At 39.0% G+C, this 23,353-nt stretch overlaps 1 protein-coding gene across 1 annotated transcript in view; it reads left to right on the top strand.

Annotated features, from left to right (window-relative positions):
- Positions 1–23,353, top strand: part of BCAN (brevican) — a 169,086-nt gene that overhangs the window by 37,059 nt on the left and 108,674 nt on the right. The gene's annotated exons all lie outside the window — the stretch shown is intronic.

Here is a 23,353-nt window from a genome sequence, read left to right as displayed (position 1 = left end):
GTTTAAGAAATTCACCACGCATGACACATTTGTGGGCCTCCCACATAGTAGGTAGGGATGTGTGCATTGGAGTGTTGTGCGTCAGATAGTCTGTCAGTGATTTTTGGAGATCAATTTTGATTAATGGCTGGTCAAGAAGGGTATCGTCTAGCCTCCAAATTTAGGTTGTGGGAGGTATATCAGGCCATAGCACGGAACAAGTAACGGGGGCGTGATCCAACCAGGAAATCAAACCAATATTACTTGCGCTAACCATATCTAGCCCTGTGGTGTCTGTGATAATATAGTCAATTCAGGAGTATTTGTTATAGGGGGGGGGAGTAGTAGATACAATCTATTTTAGATGGGTTTCTCCATACATCGTGCAGAGTTAATTCTGTGATGGTTGCCCTGACCAATCTGATCACTGCATCAGGCACACTGGTTGAGCCACTAGACGTATCAAAGCGTGGTTCAATAGGGACATTAAAGTCACCAGTTAGGAACACTGGACCTTTAGCGTGGAAATTTTTTTAATGAACTTATGCTGCTTTATGTTCGGGGCGTATACTGTAGATAACATTATTGGGTGATCATATAATGTACCTGATACAATTATAAACCGCCCCTCTGGGTCTTTCTCAATGTGTGTGGTTTTGAGGGGTACTGAATTGTGAATTAAGATGCCTACCCCACATTTCTTAGATGTGCCTGAAGCAAAAAATGCAGTGAGAAACTGAGTATTGTACCATTTGGGTTCTCTTCCTCTATGGAAATGTGTTTCCTGGAGAAATAAAATATGGCTGTGTAAGCTTTTGAGTTCTCTAAAAGCGATGGATCTCTTACCTGGGTTATTAAGGCCCTTTGCATTGATAGTTGTAAAGGTAAGAGTGTGTATAGAAAACCTACTCGACTGTCCAGCCATCCTGGAGAGAGCGAGAATAAAATAAAAAATAAATAAAAAAAGAGAGCGGGATGGAGGGAAAAGGAGGTAAGGATGGCTAAAATGAGGTGGAGGAAGGGTTAGTAAAAGTAGATATGCAGTTAATTAGCACGTACGGCACACTGGACGTTGGGAGCAGGAAGAATAGTTTGGTCAGCTGTACCTGAAAGATAGATAAGATATTTGTATCTACACACAAAACAATCGTATAACAATTAACAGTCAATAATGAGGGGGGTAGTCCGTGGGGCCCCACAGCTCAATCTAGCATAAAGTGCCCACGAGCCAGGAAACCCTAGCCTTGGGTATATTACTGAGTTAAGCATAACTAGATAAATAGGGGGGAGGGGGTTATAACTTTACAGGAGTATTTCTAGGTGGCCCAGACACTTATACGTGCATGAGCCGCTCACAACAGGATACACTAAAAAGGAAAGGGCGTCCGCTATACTAACTGGTTAAATAGGCCCATGTTTATCAACCTTATTTTGGATGTTTCTCAAAATTAAGGTGGAGAGTCTACCTTGCTGTATACATCACCTAGGGTTTTTTTTTTGTGCTTGCATATTTATGTGCTATCCATGCCACCACTAGGCCGTATTGTATGTGTGTAGGTCCCTAGGGGTAAGGATGGTTCTTTAAGTGTTAGTTGCGTCATATAAAACTTGATACCCAATCACTTACATTAACCTTAAAGCATATTGTTCAAAGAAAATTTTTAACACACTTTAGGGTATAATTTTTTAGGCCCTACCTAGGTCCAGGGCAGGGTTGTAGTCAGGGACGACTCATTGGTCTCCCTTCAGGAAGCAGTCTCTCGTTTGTGGTTGTCTGCATGTTTGTCACTCGGCATGTGCCTGGCTATCAGGATGAGGTAATTTGGTGTTGTTTGTTTCCAATGTATCTTCATTTTGTGGCTGCTCTTCTCTGAGTGCTAATTCCGCTAGGAAGGTTTGTTCATCAGATCCAGGTTTGAAGGTGAAAACCTTGTTGTTATAGGTAACAATCAGGGAGACCGGGAAGCCCCAGCGATATTGTATTTGGTGGTCTCTCAGGCGTGAAGTGATTTATGAGAGTTCTCTCCTTTTCTGTAATGTAGCTGGGGATAGGTCAGAGAAAATTTGGATATCAACGCCTGCATGTTGCAGGGGATGTTTGGCCCTTGCACAGCGGAGGATCTCCTCCTTATCTTTGAAGCTCAAGAATTTTACGATAATGTCCCTTGGTTGAGCTTTTGGGGGAGGTTTTGGTCTTTGCGCTCTGTGAGCTCGCTCCAAGGGTATCTCGGTAGAGGAAGAGCTGCCCTTTAGTGTGCGAAATAGATTTTGCATGCATCCTTTAATGGCAGGTGGATGAATAGATTCCGGGATTCCCCTAAATCTTAAGTTATTGCGCCGTCCGAGGTTATCTAGATCCTCTAGTTTTTCTGTGTCTGTATAATGTCCTCATGGCGTTGTAACTCGGACTTATGGCGTTGTGTTGATGTAGAAGTCTTTTTTTGAGCCTCCTCTACCTGAGTAACTCTGGTATCCAAATTATTAATGTCCTTTTCTAAATCCTTGAAGTGAGTGCGCATTAGACTTGTGCATGGTCGAAAAATTTGGTTCGGTTCGGATCGATTTGGATTTTTTCGAATTTCGGTTCGGATCGATTCGAATTCGTAAAAATTTTAATGAATTTGTTTCGTATTTCTTTCGGATTCATTCGGATTCAAATAAATTCAGCTGGATTCGGTTCGATTCGGTTCGGAAATTCAGAATTTCGGTATGTGTTAGGTGGGATGTGCTGTGTATTAGACAAGTATTATGTACTGTATATTAGGTGTAACCCATAGCAGAGTGATATAACCTAATATACTGTACAATACTAGTGTAATCCATGGCCATCCGAATCTACAGAATAAATCCGAACTAATTTGGATTTATTCTGTAGATTCGGTACTACCGTAATTCGGAAATTCGAATCGATCCGAATCTCTGAATTTAACAAATTCGTCAGAATTTGGATTCAGAACGAATCAAAACGCACATGTATCTCCTGCATGATGCTATATATATCCTCTTTAGTAGAGAGGTGTTGGAGGTCCTCTTTGGTTATAAAATGTTGTGTCTGTCGCTCCTCAGTTTGAGTCTGCGCAAGCATTGTCTGCTGGATGGGGTTAATGTCCTCTTTTGTCCTCTTTTTCTGTTGTGCTGTTAGAATCCACCTGTTTTAAGTACCTACTAAGCAGCCTTATTGGTGTTCCGTTGTCTATTTTATTTTGTTTTTTGTTAGGCATCACCTCTTGGGTGGTTCTTTATCATGTAAGAGGGGATTATTGGATTCACTTCTGGGTTTCTGACAACAGGCCTACACAGGGAGAGAGAAACAGGCCTCAGTGCAGTGTTGCAAGCCTTTGATGTTTTATTTATCTATAGTGAGAGCTCTTTTCTGCTTACATGTGTATAAGCTCCCGATCTTTTCTTGATTCATTATTTATTAGCAGTCCCTGGCTATGTAGCTGTAATGTGAGATCTGCCGCTATGAAATGTTTAAGCCCTGTATGGCAGTTAAATATCTGTGAAGGGAAGTTTCAGATGTCCACTTTGTGCACTTGAACTTCTCCCTTTGCAATTGTGATTTTCTGTTTTAATGTTTATGCAAAGTCCTTTGCTCTTTGGATCGCTAAGACAAAGATCTATGTGAGCAGGGGTCCCAGTCCCAGTGTAAGCAGGGGTCTCAGTCGTTAGTGCGCAGTGTAACTGGTCTTATGTTATGTTATTGCTTAGGTGCTGTACTCACATTAATTGTCTCTTTTGAGTCCGCTCCTGTAGCTTCCAATGTGTGCCCTTTCCTCTGAACTGTGGTCCGTGAATGAGATCGGAGCAAGGCGCCGTCTGCAGATCTTTCACCACCCGGTGATAGGTACCTAATGTGGGCAAGGTCTGAATGGTGGCATGGTTCTGTTGCGCTCGTTCTTTTTTGCAGCTGTCTATTCCATGAGCCCGCTACGGCAGGGAATGCTTCTTACTCCGTTAGTGACAGGTGGTTGAGCTCTGCCTCCCCTGTAGTAAAGTAGGTCAATTAGTTATGCTTTTACTCTCTTATAGAGCCATTTTGGCCTCTTGGACTGGGAGCTCATCTAAAACACGGCCACCTACCTGCATGCGCCAAGCTCCGCTCCTGTGCTGAATCACATTTTATTTAGCTGAGGCATCGGCCACTGGTGCATAATATACACTTGCAAAATACATTTGCCTAGTAATGGCTGAGAGGCAAATGGGAAATCCCACAACTGTGATCTACTGGTCAGCACTTAGAGAACTACTGATAGATTACACTTCTTTCTCTTATAGAAAAATAGAATTTGATTAAACAAATTTAGCCTAAATATCCCCCTATCCATTTTAAAAAATAAATAAAAGTATATATAAATAAATATATATATATATATTTATTTAAATATACATAATCAATTCATACTTTAATAACATATGTACCTTTAACTATATTTAATGTTCCTTTAATTAAAATGCTGTGTAATGATTATGAATTATCTTACAATGTCATACTTTTTGATCACTATTTTCACACATTACAATTCACAGTTTTTTGTCACTTGGTGATCACTTGGTCCTCATCCATGTCATTTGTCTGCCAATAAGGTACCCACCCATCACGCACACAGCGTCTAGCTTGCCACTTGGCTGCCAGCCATCTCTTTACACTAGTTCCCCTTAGTGCACTAGGATTCTTTAGCAGCTAAGTAATTGATTACAGATAGACTGTGAGATGTCTTTTGTTTTCAGTGTAAAACATTTTTTTAGTAATTACAGACACACATTTAAGTTATTTCACAAAAGTACAGAAATGTAAGTTAATGTAAGTTTAATCTTTGTAAGCTGCACTCACAAATCTTTCTTGTTGGCTTGTCCCTTTCACTTATCAATAGCCCATTTATAATAGGGGTGTCCAACCTAGTGTATAGTCCAGGGGCCAAAATGTGACCTCCAATGATTTTATATAGCCCACTTCCACGTTTATAATTAGAATTCTAACTTTTTATTTGCAACACAGCGTTATTCTTTTTTCCTGTTTGTGTCAATTTAACATATTTTTACATTTCCTTCTATTATGACATTTATTTTGTTCTTTTGGTATCCTTTGTTGAAAAGATAGTCTCAAGTGCAGCAATGTACTACTGGGAGTTAGTTGAGGATTTTGGGCTGCACACGTTTTCACTTGTCTTTGGTCTAGACTTCAGCTACATCCTAGTATTGCTGCTCTGGCGATGAATAATCTACATTATTTTTAATGTTTAGCGAATTTTGGGCTAGAATACAAGCGTTAATTTAATGTGCGTCCATAAAGGGGCAAAATGTAGCCACCAATCAGCATGCGCTACCCAGTGTGCTAAACCAAAAATGGGCAGGCTCCTAAGCTTACATCCCTGCTTTTTCAAATAAAGATACCAATAGAACGATGAAAAATTGATCATAGGAGTAAATTAGAAAGTTACTTAAAATTGCATGCTCTATCTGAATCATGGAACAAAAAAACTGTGTTTTGTGTCCCTTTAATCAGAGGTCAGACCTTTGGTTAATTAAAAAAATGTCCCCCCAATTTCCCCCAAATAAAGTGTACACATCTTTTAAAAATATGACCATCTTTTTAAAAAATAAATAAATAACTGCACAAAGCAGTTATAAGGGTTTAAAGGGAGTGGATGAAAAGTGTCTTTACATTGCGGTCTATGGGACTGTGATTATACTGTTAATATATAGTATATGTATATGCTTATGTAAATATATAATTATGTGTTAATATGTGTATATACATATATATTTTAAATATGCTGCCCAATGCTGCGCTAGGTTCTGTGCTGTGTCTGTTGGCATCAGAATGAGGCTTTCATTGGAGCCTATGGAAGTGCGCAAAGCTTCCAGGCAATGCGAACGTGAGGTCACATTCTCATTGCACTTAACTTCTAATACCAGTGCACTGGTATAACGAATGGAGTGCAAATATTGTGCTTGCAAAAGCATAATTTTGCTCTCCACTTGTAATCTAGACCTTTATTTATTGCACTATTTCAGAAATATAAATGTGTTTAACTCCATCTGGTAAGCCAATAGGAAGGTGCTATGTGTGTAGCCACTAATCACTAGCTAGAGCCCAGTAGTGCATTGCTGCACCTATCTAGCCCATCTAGGTATATTTTTCACACACACACACACACACACACACATATATATATGAGACCCTTACGGGTGATTAGTCGCGCTTTACAAGTACCCAATACACACATACATATATATATATATATATATATATATATATACGGTATCCCACAAAAGTGAGTACACCCCTCACATTTTTGTAAATATTTTATTATGTCTTTTCATGTGACAACACTGAAGAAGTGACACTTTGCTACAATGTAAAGTATTGAGTGTACAGCCTGTATAACAGTGTAAATTTGCTGTCCCCTCAAAATAACTCAATACACAGCCATTAATGTCTAAACTGTTGGCAACAAAAGTGAGTACACCCACACATGGAAATGTCCAAATTGGGCCCAATAATCAATTTTCCCTCCCCGGTGTTATGTGACTTGTTAGTGTTACAAGGTCTCAGGTGTGAATGGGGAGCAGGTGTGTTAAATTTGGTGTTATCGCTCTCACACTTTCTCATACTGGTCACTGGAAGTTCAACATGGCACCTCATGGCAAAGAACTCTCTGAGGATCTGAAAAAAAGAATTGTTGCTCTACATAAAGATAGCCTAGGCTATAGGAAGATTGCCTGAAACTGAGCTGCAGCACGGTGGACAAGACCATACAGCAGTTTCACAGGATAGGTTCCACTCAGAACAGGCCTCGCCATGGTTGACCATGAAGTTGAGTGCACATGCTCAGCATCATTTCCAGAGGTTGTCTTTGGGAAATAGACGTATGAGTGCTGCCAACATTGCTGCAGAGGTTGAAGGGGTGGGGGGTCAGCCTGTCAGTGCTCAGACCATACACAGCACACTGCATCAAATTGGTCTGCATGGCTGTTGTCCCAGAAGGAAGCCTCTTCTAAAGATGATGCACAAGAAAGCCTGCAAACAGTTTGCTGGAGACAAGCAGACTAAGGATATAGATTACTGGAACCATGTCCTGTGGTCCAATGAGACTAAGATAAACTTATTTGGTTCAGATGGTGTCAAGCGGGTGTGGCGGCAACCAGGTGAGGAGTACAAAGACAAGTGTGTCTTGCCTACAGTCAAGCATGGTGGTGGAAGTCTAATGGTCTGGGCCTGCATGAGTGCTGCCGGCACTGGGGAGCTACAGTTCATTGAGGGAACCATGAATGCCAACATGTACTGTGACATAATGAAGCAGAGCATGATCCTCTCCCTTCAGAGACTGGGCCGCAGGGCAGTATTCCAACATGATAACGACCCAAACACTTTCAAGACGACCAAAGCCTTGCTAAAGAAGCTGAGGGTAAAGGTGATGGAATGGCCAAGCATGTATCCAGACCTAAACCCTATTGAGCATCTGGGGGGCATCCTCAAACAGAAAGTGGGGGAGCGCAAGGTCTCAAACATTCACCAGCTTTGTGATGTCGTCTTGGAGGAGTGGAAGAGGACTCCAGTGTCAACCTGTGAAGCTCTGGTGAACTCCATGCCCAAGAGGGTTAAGGTAGTGCTGGAAAATAATGGTGGCCACACAAAATATTGACACTTTGGGCCCAATTTGGACATTTCCACTTAGGGGTGTACTCACTTTTATTACCAATTGTTTTTGACATTAATGGCTGTGTATTGAGTTATTTTGAGGAAACAGCAAATTTACACTGTTATACAGGCTGTACACTCACTACTTTACATTGCAGCAAAGTGTCATTTCTTCAGTGTTGTCACATGAAAAGATATAATAAAATATTTACAAAAATGTGAGGGGTGTACTCACTTTTGTGAGATACTATATATATATATATATATATATATATATATATATATATATATATATATATATATATATATATATATATATATATATATATAATAAAAAGAACTGTATGAAAAAAAACTATGGCTATATCTGTGGCTAAAACAGGAATTAGAAAGGACTTTTATAAATAGCTAAGATGTATTTTTAGAAGTTGGTGCATCTTGAACTCATTATAGAATTGTAAAATATTCACTCTAATACTTGCATGAAAGTAATATTCCAGATCTCCTGGCATTCCCAGGCAAGGAAACCACCCAGTTGGTGTTTCTGGAAAGAAAATGAAGAATGTATCATTGGTTCTTGTTCTCATTGCCACGTTGCCTTGGAAAAAGAAAAAAGTTCCCACCAACAAAAGAGACATTTTTTCACAGGCTTTTTGTAGTGGGGAAGTCTTTGTGGGGTTTTCTAGCTAAGAAGATACTCACCCAGAATCTTAATTAAGTGGTTCATTGTTTGACCATGCCAACAAAAGCACAGCTACAATGCTCTTAAAGTCCTGACCTTGTTGGATTCCCTGATAATCACTGCCATTGCTTAGAGAGGGCTACATCACATTCACAAATATTCTGTCATACGTTTAAAAAAGTTTTTTATATACAGTATTTTAAAATGACAAGTTAATATTAGTATAAACTGATACTGAAATGCATGAATGTACATAACCTGTCCCTAGGGGTTCATTTCTCACTGGTCTATTGGATTACAGTTACAAACCTCCAGAAATTTAAAAAACACCCCACAAAAATAGCAGTTGTGAAAAAAAGACATCTCCTGCTGGTTTAATGCAAATAAAACAAAGAAAAAATGCTTTAGTACAATGTTTGACTGCTGCCATTTCGCATGTGCAATCAAATGTTTTTAAAGCAACAGTTCACTGTAAAATTGTTTTTGCCTGAATGTTTTCCCCATGACTTGTTACACCAGCTGCAGCATATAAATTGTATGAAAAATTGCTCATTTATGCTTTTTTTGCAAAAGAAATAGCTGGATTTGCTTTTTGAAACCACAGCCCATCAAAAAAGCCTAAGCTTGCAGACAGATCAGGGGCTCCATTACATATGCGGCGGCGCCCAAAAAAGCCTGCGATGCTGGTTTTTACGCGATTTTGGTATTACATATACGGTGTAGCATACAAGTTACGCGCGTATATTTCACCCGTGGCCCACAATTGTTACTCCCATAAGCTAACATGGGACCGTGTCACAAATCGGTATCCAATATTCAGCGCAAGGATTTTTGTGGCGAAAATGGAGAAATATTACTCCATTTTTACCTTGCCATACTAAGGCAGCTGCAGCAGGCCTTGCGCTGAGTATGGAAGGACAATAACTCCCGAAACTGCCTGCAAAAATAAACTAACACCTAACGCCTGCGCAATATCTAGCTACCTGTCAATCGCCAACCCCCACCGCAATAACTAATAAAATATATTAACCCCTATATCCGCCATCAAACCCATACCGCAACTACAAATAAAGTATTAACCCCTATATCTGCCAACCCCAACATCCCAAACTACCTAATAAAACTATTAACCCCTAATCCGCCATTAACCCACAACGCAAACTACCTATTAAAGTATTAACCCCTAAACTGCCAAAGCCAACAACGCAAACTACCTATTAAACTATTAACCCCTAAACCGCCAAAGCCCACACCGCAATAAACCTATCAAAGTATTAACCCCTAAACCGCCAAAGCCCACAATGCAAATAATTAAATTACTAAACCCCCTAACCTAACACCCCTAACCTAACACCCCCTAACCTAATACTAAAGTTACTAACTATTAAAATAAAAAAATTTAACACTACTTTAAAAATAAAAAAATAAACTAAGTTAAATTAAAGGGACAGTCTAGTCAAAATTAAAATTCTGGTGTAGACTGTCCCTTTAAACTACAATTACATAAAATAAAAAAAATCTAAGATTACAGAAAATAAAAAACAAAATTATCAAATTTTAAAAAATTATACCTAATCCCTATGAAAATAAAAAAGTCCCCCCAAAATAAAAACACCCCCTACTCTAAGAATAAACTACCAGTAGCCCTTAAAATAGCTTTTTGCAGGACATTGCCCCAAGATAATCAGCTCTTTTACATTAAAAATACACAAAGTCCCCCCTAACAGTAAAACCCCCCACCCACCAAATCCCCCAAAATAAAAAAACCTAAACTACCCATTGCCCTGAAAAGGGCATTTGTTGGGCATTGCCCTTAAAAGGGCATTTAGCTCTTTTACAAAATGCCCACCAAGTCTAAACCCCAGGTTGGTACTCCACATTCCTGAAGTCCGGTGGAGAAGGTCCTGTCCCATGCGGTGAAGTCTTCTTCCAAGCGGCGACCTCTTCTTTCTTCTTAGAGGAACAATCCGTCGCGGAGGGCGGAGCTGAAGACCGATGACTGCGGAGCTGAAGACCGGCGACCCTGGAACTGAAGACCGGCGATCCTGGAACTGAAGACCGCCGATCCTGGAACTGAAGACCAGCGATCCTGGAACTGAAGACCGGCGACTGCCGAGCCATGGAGCGTGGAGGATCCTCTTCGTATGATCGCCTCTGTACACTGGATAGTGAATTCAAGGGACGGGATTAAAAATGGCATCCCTTGAATTCTTATTGGCTGTTTTGATTCTTCAAATTCAAATCAGCCAATAGAATGAGAGCTACTCAAATCCTATTGGCTGTTCAAATTAGCCAATAGGATGAGAGCTACTGAAATTCTATTGGCTATTTCAATCAGCCAATAGAATTTCAGTAGCTCTCATCCTATTGGCTGATTTGAACAGGAATAATAGGAATTTAAGGGACTCCATTTTTAATCGCGTCCCTTGAATTCACTATCCAGTGTACGGCGGCGATCGTACGAAGAGGATCCTCCATGCTCCATGGCTCCGCGGTCGCCGATCTTCAGTTCCATGTTCACTGGTCTTCAGTTTCAGGATCGCCGGTCTTCAGTTCCAGGATCGCCGGTCTTCAGCTCCCCGGTCATCAGTCTTCAGCTCCGCCCTCCGCTCCGCGCTGGATTGTTCCTGGAAGAAGAAAGAAGAGGTTGCCGCTTGGAAGAAGACTTCACAGCATGGGACAGGACCTTCTCAGCCGGACTTCAGGAATGGTGAGTATCAACCTGGGGGTTAGACTTATTATTTTTTTTTATTTATTTATTTATTTTTTTAGATTAGGGTGGGCATTTTGTAAAAGAGCAAATGCCCAACAAATGCCCTTTTCAGGGCAATGGGTAGTTTAGGTTTTTTAGTGTTAGTTTTTTATTTTGGGGGATTTGGTGGGTGGGGGGTTTTACTGTTAGGGGGGACTTTGTGTATTTTTAATGTAAAAAAGCTGATTATCTTGGGGTAATGCCCTGCAAAAAGCCCTTTTAAGGGCTACTGGTAGTTTATTCTTAGAGTAGGGGGTGTTTTTATTTTGGGGGGACTTTTTTATTTTCATAGGGATTAGGTATAATTTTTTAAAATTTGATAATTTTGTTTTTTATTTTCTGTAATCTTAGATTTTTTTTATTTTATGTAATTGTAGTTTAAAGGGACAGTCTACACCAGAATTTTAATTTTGACTAGACTGTCCCTTTAATTTATGCTTAGTTTATTTTTTTATTTTTAAAGTAGTGTTACATTTTTTTATTTTAAAACTAATTAGTATTTCGTAATTTGGGTTCATTTAGGGGTATTAGGTTAGGGGGTGTTAGGTTACAGGGCTTAGTAATTTAATTATTTGCGTTGTGGGCTTTGGCGGTTTAGGGGTTAATACTTTGATAGGTTTATTGCGGTGTGGGTTTGATGGCAGATTTAGGAATTAATACTTTAATAGGTAGTTTGCATTGTTGACTTTGGTGGTTTCGGGGTTAATACTTTATTAGGTAGTTTGCGTTGTTGGTTAATGGCAGATTAGGGGTTAATACTTTAATAGGTAGTTTGCGATGTTGGGGTTGGCGGATTTAGGGGTTAATACTTTAATAGGTTTATTGCAGTGTGGGTTTGATGGCGGATTTGGGGGTTAATAGTTTATTTAGGCTTATTGTGTTGTGGGGGGTTGTCGGTTTAGGGGTTAATACTTTTATTAGTTCTGATGTGGGTTTGATGGTTGATATAGGTTTTTTTTACGCGTCACGTTTATTTTTGGGGGGCGTGTTAGACGTTTACAGGAGATTTGATATTTTTTTTACTTTTCTTAGGCGACGGCAGTTTCTTAAAAGGGCCGTAAGTCACTGGCAACTCCAGAAATTTGTATTTACGCTCATTTCTGGACATCGCTAGTTTATCCGACTTACAACACTTTATGAACTGCTGGCTCCGTATATGTAATCTTGCCCAAAAATCTTCTTATCTTATCACTCAAATGCCTCCCTTTCTTATCTCTGTCTCTGTATGATACTTAGAAAGAACAGTTGAAAATGCAAATTTAGAGCTTTATCTCTTCCACCTCCCACTGTGAGTGTCATTTCTTCTGCTGGTTGTGTTCTGCGGTAGCCGTCAAAAGCAGCGTTAAGGGGTCCTAACGCTGCTTTTGGCCGCCCGCTGGTATTTAGAGTCAGGCAGGAAAGGGTCTAACGCTCACTTTCAAGCCGCAACTTTTCCATACCGCAGATCCCCTTACGCCAATTGCGTATCCTATCTTTTCAATGGGATCTTCCTAACGCTGGTATTTAGAGTCTTGGCTGAAGTGAGCGGTAGACCCTCTACCGACAAGACTCCAGCCGCAGAAAAAAGTCAGTAGTTAAGAGCTTTCTGGGCTAACGCCGGTTTATAAAGCTCTTAACTACTGTGCTCTAAAGTACACTAACACCCATAAACTACCTATGTACCCCTAAACCGAGGTCCCCCCACATCGCCGCCACTATAATACATTTTTTTAACCCCTAATCTGCCGACCGCACACCGCCGCCACCTACATTATCCCAACGAACCCCTAATCTGCTGCCCCTAACACCGCTGACCCCTATATTATATTTATTAACCCCTTATCTGCCCCCCCAACGTCGCCGCTACCTTACCTACACTTTTTAACCAGATTTTTCCTACCTTAATTCCGATTGGCTGATAGAATCCTATCAGCCAATCAGAATTCGAGGGACGCCATCTTGGATGACGTCACTTAAAGGAACCTTAATTCGTCGGGTAGTCGTCGGGGAAGGAGGATGTTCCGCGCCGGAGGTCTTGAAGATGGAGCCGCTCCTCGTCGGATGGATGAAGATAGAAGATGCCGCTTGGATGAAGATGTCTGCCGGTCCAGATGTCCTCTTCTGCCCGGATAGAATGAAAACTTCTGCCAGTCTGGATGTCCTCTTCTGCCCCATCGGATGAAGACTTCGGCCCGGTTGGGTGAAGATGACTCAAGGTAGGGAGATCTTCAGGGGGGTAGTGTTAGGTTTATTTAAGGGGGGTTTGGGTAAGAGTAGGGGTATGTGGGTGGTGGGATGTAATGTTGGGGGGTGGTATTGTGTTTTTTTTTACAGGCAAAAGAGCTGATTACTTTGGGGCATGCGCCGCAAAAAGCCCTTTTAAGGGCTGGTAATAGAGCTGTTAACTTTTGTAATTTAGATTAGGGTAGGGAAATTTTTTTATTTTGGGGGGCTTTGTTATTTTATTAGGGGGCTTAGAGTAGGTGTATTTAGCTTAAAATTATTGTAATCTTTTTTTATTTTTTGTAATTTAGTGGGGGTTTTTTGTAATTTAGTTTAGTTTATTTAATTGTAGGTAATTTATTTAATTTATTTATTGATAGTGTAGTGTTAGGTTTAATTGTAACTTAGGTTAGGATTTAATTTACAGGTAATTTTGTAATTATTTTAACTAGGTAGCTATTAAATAGTTATTAACTATTTAATAGCTATTGTACCTAGTTTAAATAAATACAAAGTTGCCTGTAAAATAAATATAAATCCTAAAATAGCTACAATATAATTATTCGTTATTTTGTTGCTATATTAGGGTTTATTTTACAGGTAAGTATTTAGTTTTAAATAGGAATACTTTAGTTAATAAGAGTTAATTTATATCTTTATATCGTTAGATTAAAATTATATTTAATTTAGGAGGGTGTTAGGGTTAGGGTTAGACTTAGCTTTAGGGGTTAATACATTTATTAGAGTAGCGGCGAGGTCCGGTTGGCAGATTAGGGGTTAATACTTGAAGTTAGGTGGCGGCGATGTTAGGGAGGGCAGATTAGGGGTTAATACTATTTATTATAGGGGTTGCGAGGCGGGAGTATGGCGGTTTAGGGGTTAATAACTTTATTAGAGTAGCGGCGAGGTCTGGTCGGCAGATTAGGGGTTAATAAGTGTAGGTAAGGTAGCGGCGACGTTGGGGGGGCAGATTAGGGGTTAATAAATATAATATATTCGCAGCCCTTCAGAGAACTCTAAATACCAGCGTTGTTTAGAAGCAGCGCTAGAAAAAAAAGATGCGTAGCTAACGCACCCCTCGGCCGCAAAACTCTAAATCTAGGTGATTGTTTGCCAAAAGCATATACCTAGGTATATAAATGTTTAGTATAGGTAGGGATAAATCAGCTATTTTGAATGCCAATATATAGGCTAAGGAGCTATTTGTAAATAATTGAATTTACTCCAACAGGTAAAATGGATCATTGGTAATAAATTAAACTGTCCCTTTAAGTACAATGTACAAGAACTAGATACCTTTAAGAGCTTGAAGCTCATATGTGCACAAGTATCTCTCTACTGCTGCACAGTCTGTCACTGAAATTATTTTATTCGTGGGATTTTACTTTTTCGTCTATCCCCTCCCCCCCCCTGAATTTGGTAATGTGTTTTTTTGTTACATGTCCAGGTAGTTGATGGGTTAACACCTTGCTTTCAATTGTTTTTCAACTGAAAAAATGTATCCTCCACTCCGCTTTATTTGGAGGAGCCAATCAGGAGGCAGCTAAAGTTTGCGGCTGTTATTTTGTTAGCAAACTTTTTTTTGCAGTATCTTATTTACTCTGCTGAAATCGGTTGGGTGCAGATATCTAGCAAGGTTAGGCTTATTAGTTCTGCAGCATACTAGAATTAAATTACTGAAAAATGGGATCCATATATTAAGTCTATTGCATTTTTTATTACAATCTCAAGGTCCCTTTAGAGTTATAAATACATAGGGATAGTTTCCATTGAGGTGGTTTGGAAACTGGTGGTAACATAAAAATTCTCCATAGACTTTAATGGAGATAAAAGTTTTTATCACCAGTTTCCACAGGTTACCACCTCAATGGAAACTAGGCCATAGTAAATATATAGCTTTTTCTCCCAACAGTACCCCTGCAACTTTGATATTTAGCACCCACAAATTTCTTTATCTAGAACCATGATCACAAATTGTGTTAACTATAACAGAAAATATATTTAATTTATTCTCTGGCATCAAAAAAGTGTGCAGTAATAGACAAACAGGTCCATTTACCAAGCTCCTTATGGAACTTGTGGGCCCGTGTTTCTGGCGAGTCTTCAGACTCGCCAGAAACAGCAGTTATGAAACAGCGGTCTAAAGACCGCTGCTCCATAACCCTGTCTGTCTGCTCTGAGCAGGCGGACAGGAATTGCCACAATTCAACCCGATTGAGTACGATCGGGTTGATTGACACCTCCCTGCTGGTGGCCGATTGGCCGCAAGTCTGCAGGGGGCGGCGTTGCACCAGCAGCTCTTGTGAGCTGCTGTTGCAATGCTAAATGTGGAGAGCGTATTGCTCTCGGCATTCAGCGAGGTCTTGCGGACCTGATCCGCACTGTCGGATCAGGTCCGCAAGACCTTTGATACATAGGCCTCCTGATCTGATGCATATAAGTCACAGGCAATATTATGTATTTTTAGAGTTGTATTGTTGCACAAACCTCCCACATTTTAATCTAAATTATGGTAGTTTCCTTTAGACTGGTAAACAGAGTCTGGGTATGTTCTTTATCCCTTTAATGTGGTTGTTATCTGCCTTTAGTATGGATGACAAACTTCCGGAGGGTGTGGCAGTTTGGATGCTAGTCATAGCCATGGCACCTGAGACCATTGCAAGGTTGCCAAGCAGGTCGTTAGTCTTAAGGATCTTGAAAAAGCCCCCAGGGGTGAAACACGTTTATTGTGTGTACTCTTTATGTTTGGGAGTTATTCTCTCCTTGTACTGATTGTCTAAGAGAGAACACGAACCATTCTTACTTTGGTGAACTTTTTGCGTAATGATCTCCTGAGTTACGAATTAGTTTGAAGTAATTAAGAGCATTACAACAGATTAACTAAATACTCCCATTTGGAGTCTTATACATCTCCCATAAAGAACTCTATCTCCTGAAATTGATCGAGGTGTTTGGCCGGCAACGGATGGTTAAACAGCTGATCGTGCAGAGGACACACTGAATACCCAGCGATGTCAGACACCCACAGCACATGTGTGAAGCAAAGCGGAAGTACACTCTTCGTACGCACCCCGCTTTCTAACAGTATACACCGCAGGAGAGGTCTATGAAGACTTCTGGACCACACTAAGAACGAATGAAGAACCATCACGACAGACGAAGAATCATAGTGACTGGACTTACTGTCTTTGGGAGACGATCCTATTTGCAATTCAACTAACGCCTCCCTCTCAATGGAGAGAGAGTGGCGTTCAGGTACCATCGAACATATTTCTACCAGCATTTTAGTGACCTAAACCAAGCTACCAGGTTTACCAGGCTTTTTTTCATTTAAAGGATTCTAACAAATTGTGATATATTATTTCTCCTCTTAAGGAAGATTATGCATTATTTTGATATCAAGACTCTTCACATATTTATTTTTAATATATTTTTTGTTTTCGCATATATGCTGACACATACTCTGTGATCTAGATTCTTTTAGTGCACCAATACATTTTTTATACATTTTTATGCATATATGTTTTTTTATACATACAGTATATACATTTTCACCTTTTTAGTCTTCATTTTTATGAGTAAATATTTTATTTTCTTCCGGACGTCCAGTCAGATTATCTAGTATTTTCCATAACACATTTACTTTCGTTGTCTTGTGTTTTGATCTCCCACTCTCATTTGTTGTCTTGAGTTTGACTATCTCCTGTTTTAGTCACCTGCAGTGTTAGACTATTTGTCATCCCTTTTGTCTAAAAGCCCGCACTATATTTGTGCCATATCTACATATTGTAATCTTTGTGATATTTTAATATGATCTTATATTAAAGAATTTAAATATTGTAATCTTCTTTATTCGAGCTAATCCTTAGTATATATTCTAATACTATAGATTGTTATTTTATATCACCCTTACACATAACCTTCCTCGCATTGTTAAGATCACTGTATCCTTTAATTGGTAAGGACATTATATCTAACCCCTAGCTTAGAGCGCCAATACTTTTTATCCCTTGCCAAGCAGGTCAGCATTGCTGAGGGAATATGGGATGCCGGTGATGTCACCAAGCCACAAACCCGGAATTGCTTGGTTGATTCACAGAGAGAGGGAGCTGGATGGAGCTAAAATTTGTGCAAATCCAGATCTTAGCAATTTTTTCACAAGCATAAATCTGGGTTGAAAAGAGCCAGACAACAAAGGGCCTTGTAATTCTGCAATAGGCAGCTAACAAAGCTGTTGAATGCCCATGTCTACTTACAGTAGTGCTTAACCCCTGCTCATCATACACATTGCTACCTGTTGGCACATGACAAGCCCTTCTCATCATGCACGAGGATTGCAGATCAAACACTGTTGTTGGTGATAGCCCTCATTAAAGGCCGGGATCGTTGGTGGCCTAGTAGGCGGCACTCCCAGGATTCATGGGAGTGGCAGTGATGTCTTACGTATGCACGTGGTGACTTCACAAAGGTGGTAGAACCGGGAAGCTCAGTGTAGCTTGGGGGAGGTTCTTTAATCCCCTCGATCTCTGCTCCCATAGCAGCTACAAACCTTCAAGACCCTTCCTTTGAAGGAGAATCGCCTGTTCTTTATCTTAAATATAAAGTAAAAAAAAAAAACACATTGGAATTTGCATGGGAATGATCTGTTATATGTGCAATAAAAAAAATTCTGGTACGCGTTGAGACCCCTATTAAAGTTTATTTTCTAGTAGACAAGTCCCTCTATCAAAAAAAGATATGAATTTTGTCTGTATAGTCAGGTGATCACAAGTGCTTTTATTTCTATACTGCACAATGAGGCTGAGGCCTCTCTAATCTATATCATAACCCCAAAAGCCTGTATGAGCCCTTATTTCACATGATGACAATTTAATAAGGTGGTCAAAGTAACAGCCGTGGTCACTTGCCCATTCTCAATATTATTTACTAAAATCTAAGAAAAAATTATACATTTTTTTTTACAGTTTTTGCCGCAACTATCTCATATGCCATGATATATAAATGTAATAATGGTATGTTGTGAAACTGCTGGGCCTGCTGAAAAATACTATATATAATATCTGTGGGTCACTCACTGAAATTTGAGTTACAATAGAGTTTAAATGGTGGTAGCAAAAAAAGCTCAAAATTGGCTCAGTACTGGAGTGAAAAACAGCTTGGCAGCGAAATGGTTCCAAGTGAGCAGCATATAAAATCTCCAAAACAGCTCAGCACTGGGTATGGAATGGCACAGCAACTAATGGGTTAACTGAAGACAGAATATAGCAACTAATATGTGCTGCCTTGAAAAAAAAAGATGAAATGGAAGAAGAATTATAAAGTGGAGATCTTGCACGAAACCTTCTTTGTCAGTAAGTTATGTGAGGCTTGTTTAATCACATAACAGTGAGTGGGGAGGTTCAGAGAGAAAGCAAGAACATTTTTGTGTGAGTTTAATGTTACATAATTGCTGGCCTATGCTTTGTCACAGTATGGAACAGCTAGCTATTGAGCCCTGTCTCTGTATTGTATCATTGTTAGTGCTCCCTGCCCTAGTCCTATTCATTACCTACCAGCAGAACTATGCAAATACTAGAGACTGCAAAGAATAAACAACTCAAGGACATCCCAGATTATTTCTATAATATTATGTGTTAGCATGAATACCAGGATCACAGCATCTAGCAGCTATTTATCCCCCTCCTCTGCCTATTGTGTATGAAACCTTGACACAAAAGACGCACACACACATATACTGTATATATACTTTACATTTTCATCTGCTACATTCAGATTGTGTTTTGTTTCTGCTATTCTCTTTCTTTTTCCTAAAGTTTGATGACTTTCTATTTTCATTTTTATGAGATCCTCAGTGGCTGAAGGGGAAACTCCTAATACTGAACAGGGGTAGACTGGCATTTCCCCATAAACCTTTAATAGCTTTATACAGCTCAATAACAGGGAAAAAAAGTATATTTCTAATTTAGAAACAAAACTTCCTTTCCTCATCCTTTCCTCTATCCGGTACACATCTCTTTCCCTCTGTCTTAGGGACAAGACATTTGCATTCTTAAAGCAATAGGAAATAATACTACTTTAGTAAAATCAGATATGCGTAATCAAAGTAAACATAAAAAGAAACCCATTGTGTAAAAGCAGCAAACAACTTACTTAGGTGTGTTAACTTAAAGAAGCCACTAGTGTGGGAGTTCCTATATAAATCCACTCATCCCATCACTCTGGACTGTTATTGTGCAGATCACCTTGTTCTTACCTGTCTTCAAATCTCCCTGTACCTGTGTAGCAACAACCTTGTACTTACCTTATTTCATCATAGAACTTACCTGAGTCCTGCTGTATTGGCTGCACTTACTTGGTCTGCTGTACCAGCTGCTGAGTTTCCTGTGTCAACGGAGTCTCCTGTACTTGCTGTACCAGTGGCTGCTTACTTGAATCCTGCTGCACCTACCTGGTATCCTCTACCAGGTACCACCTGTATCTACTGGGCTTCCTATCCCTGCTGAATCTCCTATACCTTGTTGTTGGACTGATCTTCTGATACCTAACTTTTGGCATATCCTTGGACTTTGCTCTTGCTTATCCCTTGGTACCTTGTTGTTAAACTGAGCTTCTGGTACCTGACCTTTGGCTAATTCTCAGTTTCAGTTTTTATTGTTTAACTAAAGACTTTAATTGACATTTTGTTTCTGTTGTATCTATTGCTGCACTTGAGTTCCAATCACCCAAACACTCACATCAGTGAAGCCACTGCCCTCAGGAAGATGAGGGAGCGGATATGTTGGTAACTTAAGTTGCATTCTGCGCTCTCCTGAGCATGGGCAAAACTGAATTCCTGTTTTTTCTAGTATTCACCAGCTCATGCTACTCTAGAAGATTTATAATTGGTTATCCTGTCGGGTATCTGATGCCAATTTAAAACTATCACATTCTACTCTTCTCTGAAAAGCATTAATGTGAGGATCTCTAAGCTAAATAGGATAGAAATAACAATTCTTTGCACTAGGATTAACAATCTCTCCCAGAACATGCCCACTGTCAAGGTCACTACTGTGAGACAGATCTCTAAGAATCTCCAGTGCACAAAAGTTAATAAAGTCTTCAATTTGTGGACATGTTGAGTCCAAATCTTAATTATCAACAAAACAAAGGTAGTGCTTTGTTTTGGTTCATGGAGATATTTCTTTAAGGTGAGTTTTCATAGAAATTTATTAATGTCCAAAAGGTTACTGAATACTGAAAACGTGTTCATTGGTGCAAAGCCAAAACCCTAAGATAGCAGAGATATTTCATCAGCATTTAAGTTATAGTCAGAGAGGTTAACAGTATTCAGCCCACCTTCCCTTATTTCATCACGCTGCAAGTGTCCCTTCTTCCTTTTTTGTGACCTCTTTGTCTTGCACCTAAAGGGACCCTTGCTTTATCCTTTGAATTGAGTTGTTTGGCCTTATGTTCATCCTCGGTCATCTCTAAGGATGATGTTAAGCTAAAGCCACTCTCAGGATCAGTGAATATACAGAAACTATTAACGGAAGTAGAAGGCTCCATATCAGACAAGTCTAATTCGGTTGAGGAAAAAAAACACCTTTAACCCTTTGAAGGTTTCCTCTTTTTAGATAGATTTAGGTGTTTTGCCTTCTGATGTACCTTTTTCAGGGTTGTCTTTGGTGGATTCATATGAACGCCTGAGCCTCTTATAATAATGTAACCAATTGTAAACCTTGTTTACCTTTAATTTCAGCAATTTCCAAGTCCTTTGTATTTATGTTCTCTTTTATATGCCCTTTCAAAGAACTATCATTTTCATTTTATGATGCGTGTTGTTGGGTTTGAAGATCACTTTTATTAAATAGTTGGTCCCAGATTCTACATGTTAAGAAAATGCACTGCTAGATGACCATTGGAGGGTCCCATAATGAGTATTTGTGCTTTGTAGCCAGTAGAAATCAGAAATCCAAACATGTATAAATCAATAATAATATATTTAAAGGGGCATTAAACACATAACACATTTTATAAGTATAGCATTGAGGATATTCCTCACCTCCCTCTAGTTATGGGTGCCATCATGGTGAAATTTATTTTTCACTATATGTGCAGTAACTCTTCTTCAAAAACCTGCAGTGCAACCTAGGTTCCGTATAGCAGCACCCTTGATAAAAAATATGGCCAGATTACGAGTGGAGTGGTATTTAACTCCGCTTGAAGTAAGCTTTTTGCATGAATCGGGTAGTACTTGTATGACAAGTTAAAAAAAAAATTCACCTGCGTACTAATCCAACACACGCAAAAAGCCAAAGTTGGACATGCGACCGTGTTAACGTATTCCCCCATTGAACTCAATGGAGCAAAGAAAATGGGAAAAACACCATACTCGCACGCAAACCCGATCACATATTCTCAAGTGTGCTAACCTAACTGGAAAACATGCATTTTTCACATTCCAATGTTCTTCACATAGCAGAATATATATTTTATGTATTTATAAAACCATATTTCTAAATATATATGATGGTATTTTGGTACAATATATATCTATACATAAATATATATATATATATATATATAGATAGATAGATAGATAGATAGATAGATAGATAGATAGATAGATAATTATATATATATATATATATATATAGATAGATAGATAGATAATTATATATATATATATATATATATATATATATTATTTTATTTATTTTTTTAAATACAAAGAACGTATTCTCCTATGTGCAGAACATTGAAATGTGAAATATTTACAGTAAATACAAAGTATAACACTTTATTAAATATGAATATTGCATAAATATGCTTTTACATGTTTTTATCTACTTGACTGCAAAGGGCTTCAATGCATTTATATGTATATTTCTATATATGTGTACATATGTATTTATGTGTTTATTTGTGTATATATGTCTGTAAATACATATATACACATATAAATACATAAATATATCTGTACACACATATAAACATAGATATATATACATACATATACATATTTAGAGATGTATATGTATGTTAAAGCCCTTTGAGACAATAACTTTTTTATTAGATGGTGTCATTATGAGTGTTACTGTAGTTTGTAGTGTATTTTTTATGTGTTTTGTGATAGTTTTTTGTTTCGCAAAATAATTAACCAGAACTCCGAGGTCATTCTATCCCAACACGCGTTAACTTCAATTGCACTCAAGCGATCATGTTTGCTCTCAACTTGTAATACGAGCGTTACATCCGACGTGCACAAACAGCCGTGATAAACTCGATATCGCTTGCGCGGGACTGTTAGTGCCACTCGTAATCTGGCCCTAGTGTTTAGTTTCCCTTTAATAGTATATTGAAAAATCCTATAATAATAGAAGATTGAAAATGTAACAACATTAAAATAATGTGTAAAATAATAAAGAGAACAATTGTAAATATAACTTGCACCCCACTGGGAGTGTAATTTCTTTGGCTGGGTCTTGTTTACTTAGCTTTTATATAGCCAATGATATATTATTTACATTTTTCAGTAAGGTGGTAGATTCAACAGGCAAAAACAGCTTTATGAATTGACAAAATGAGACATTTGTAAACAAATTAATACACTCCGGCAACTAAAATGAATCGTTGGGAACATATTAAAGGGAATAAATGTTATAGTTCATAGAAGGTTACGGTCCGAGTGACTCAAGCACAATGGGAGCCACAAGCCGGAAATGCTGCCAGAGGGCAAAGGTCACCCAAGCTCTATTTCCTCCTGGAGTGCTGTAACAGCGGAGGAACCACATCCATGAAAAATGTACAAGCAGAGGATAGTTGTAGGCACTACACAATGGTGCTAGTAAAAAAATCCACAATTTAATAAGAAAATGTAAAACAGGAACAAAACTTCTAAGACGGATCAAAGAAGAGCTTGACAGACAGACAGTGGGACACCGACTGACGTCTGACGCGTTTCGCGCCCACTACAGGCGCTTACTCATAGTCTATGAGTAAGCGTCTGTAGGGGGCGCAAAATGCGTCAGCTGTCAGTCTGTATTATAAATAAATTGTGGATGTTTTACTAGCACCATTGTGTAGTGCCTGCAACTATCCTCTGCTAATAAAT

Source organism: Bombina bombina, chromosome 1 (genome assembly GCF_027579735.1).
Source record: "Bombina bombina isolate aBomBom1 chromosome 1, aBomBom1.pri, whole genome shotgun sequence".
NCBI lineage: Eukaryota > Metazoa > Chordata > Amphibia > Anura > Bombinatoridae > Bombina > Bombina bombina.
The sequence above is the reverse complement of the archived record's forward strand: the minus strand, read 5'-3'. Positions and strand labels throughout refer to the sequence as shown.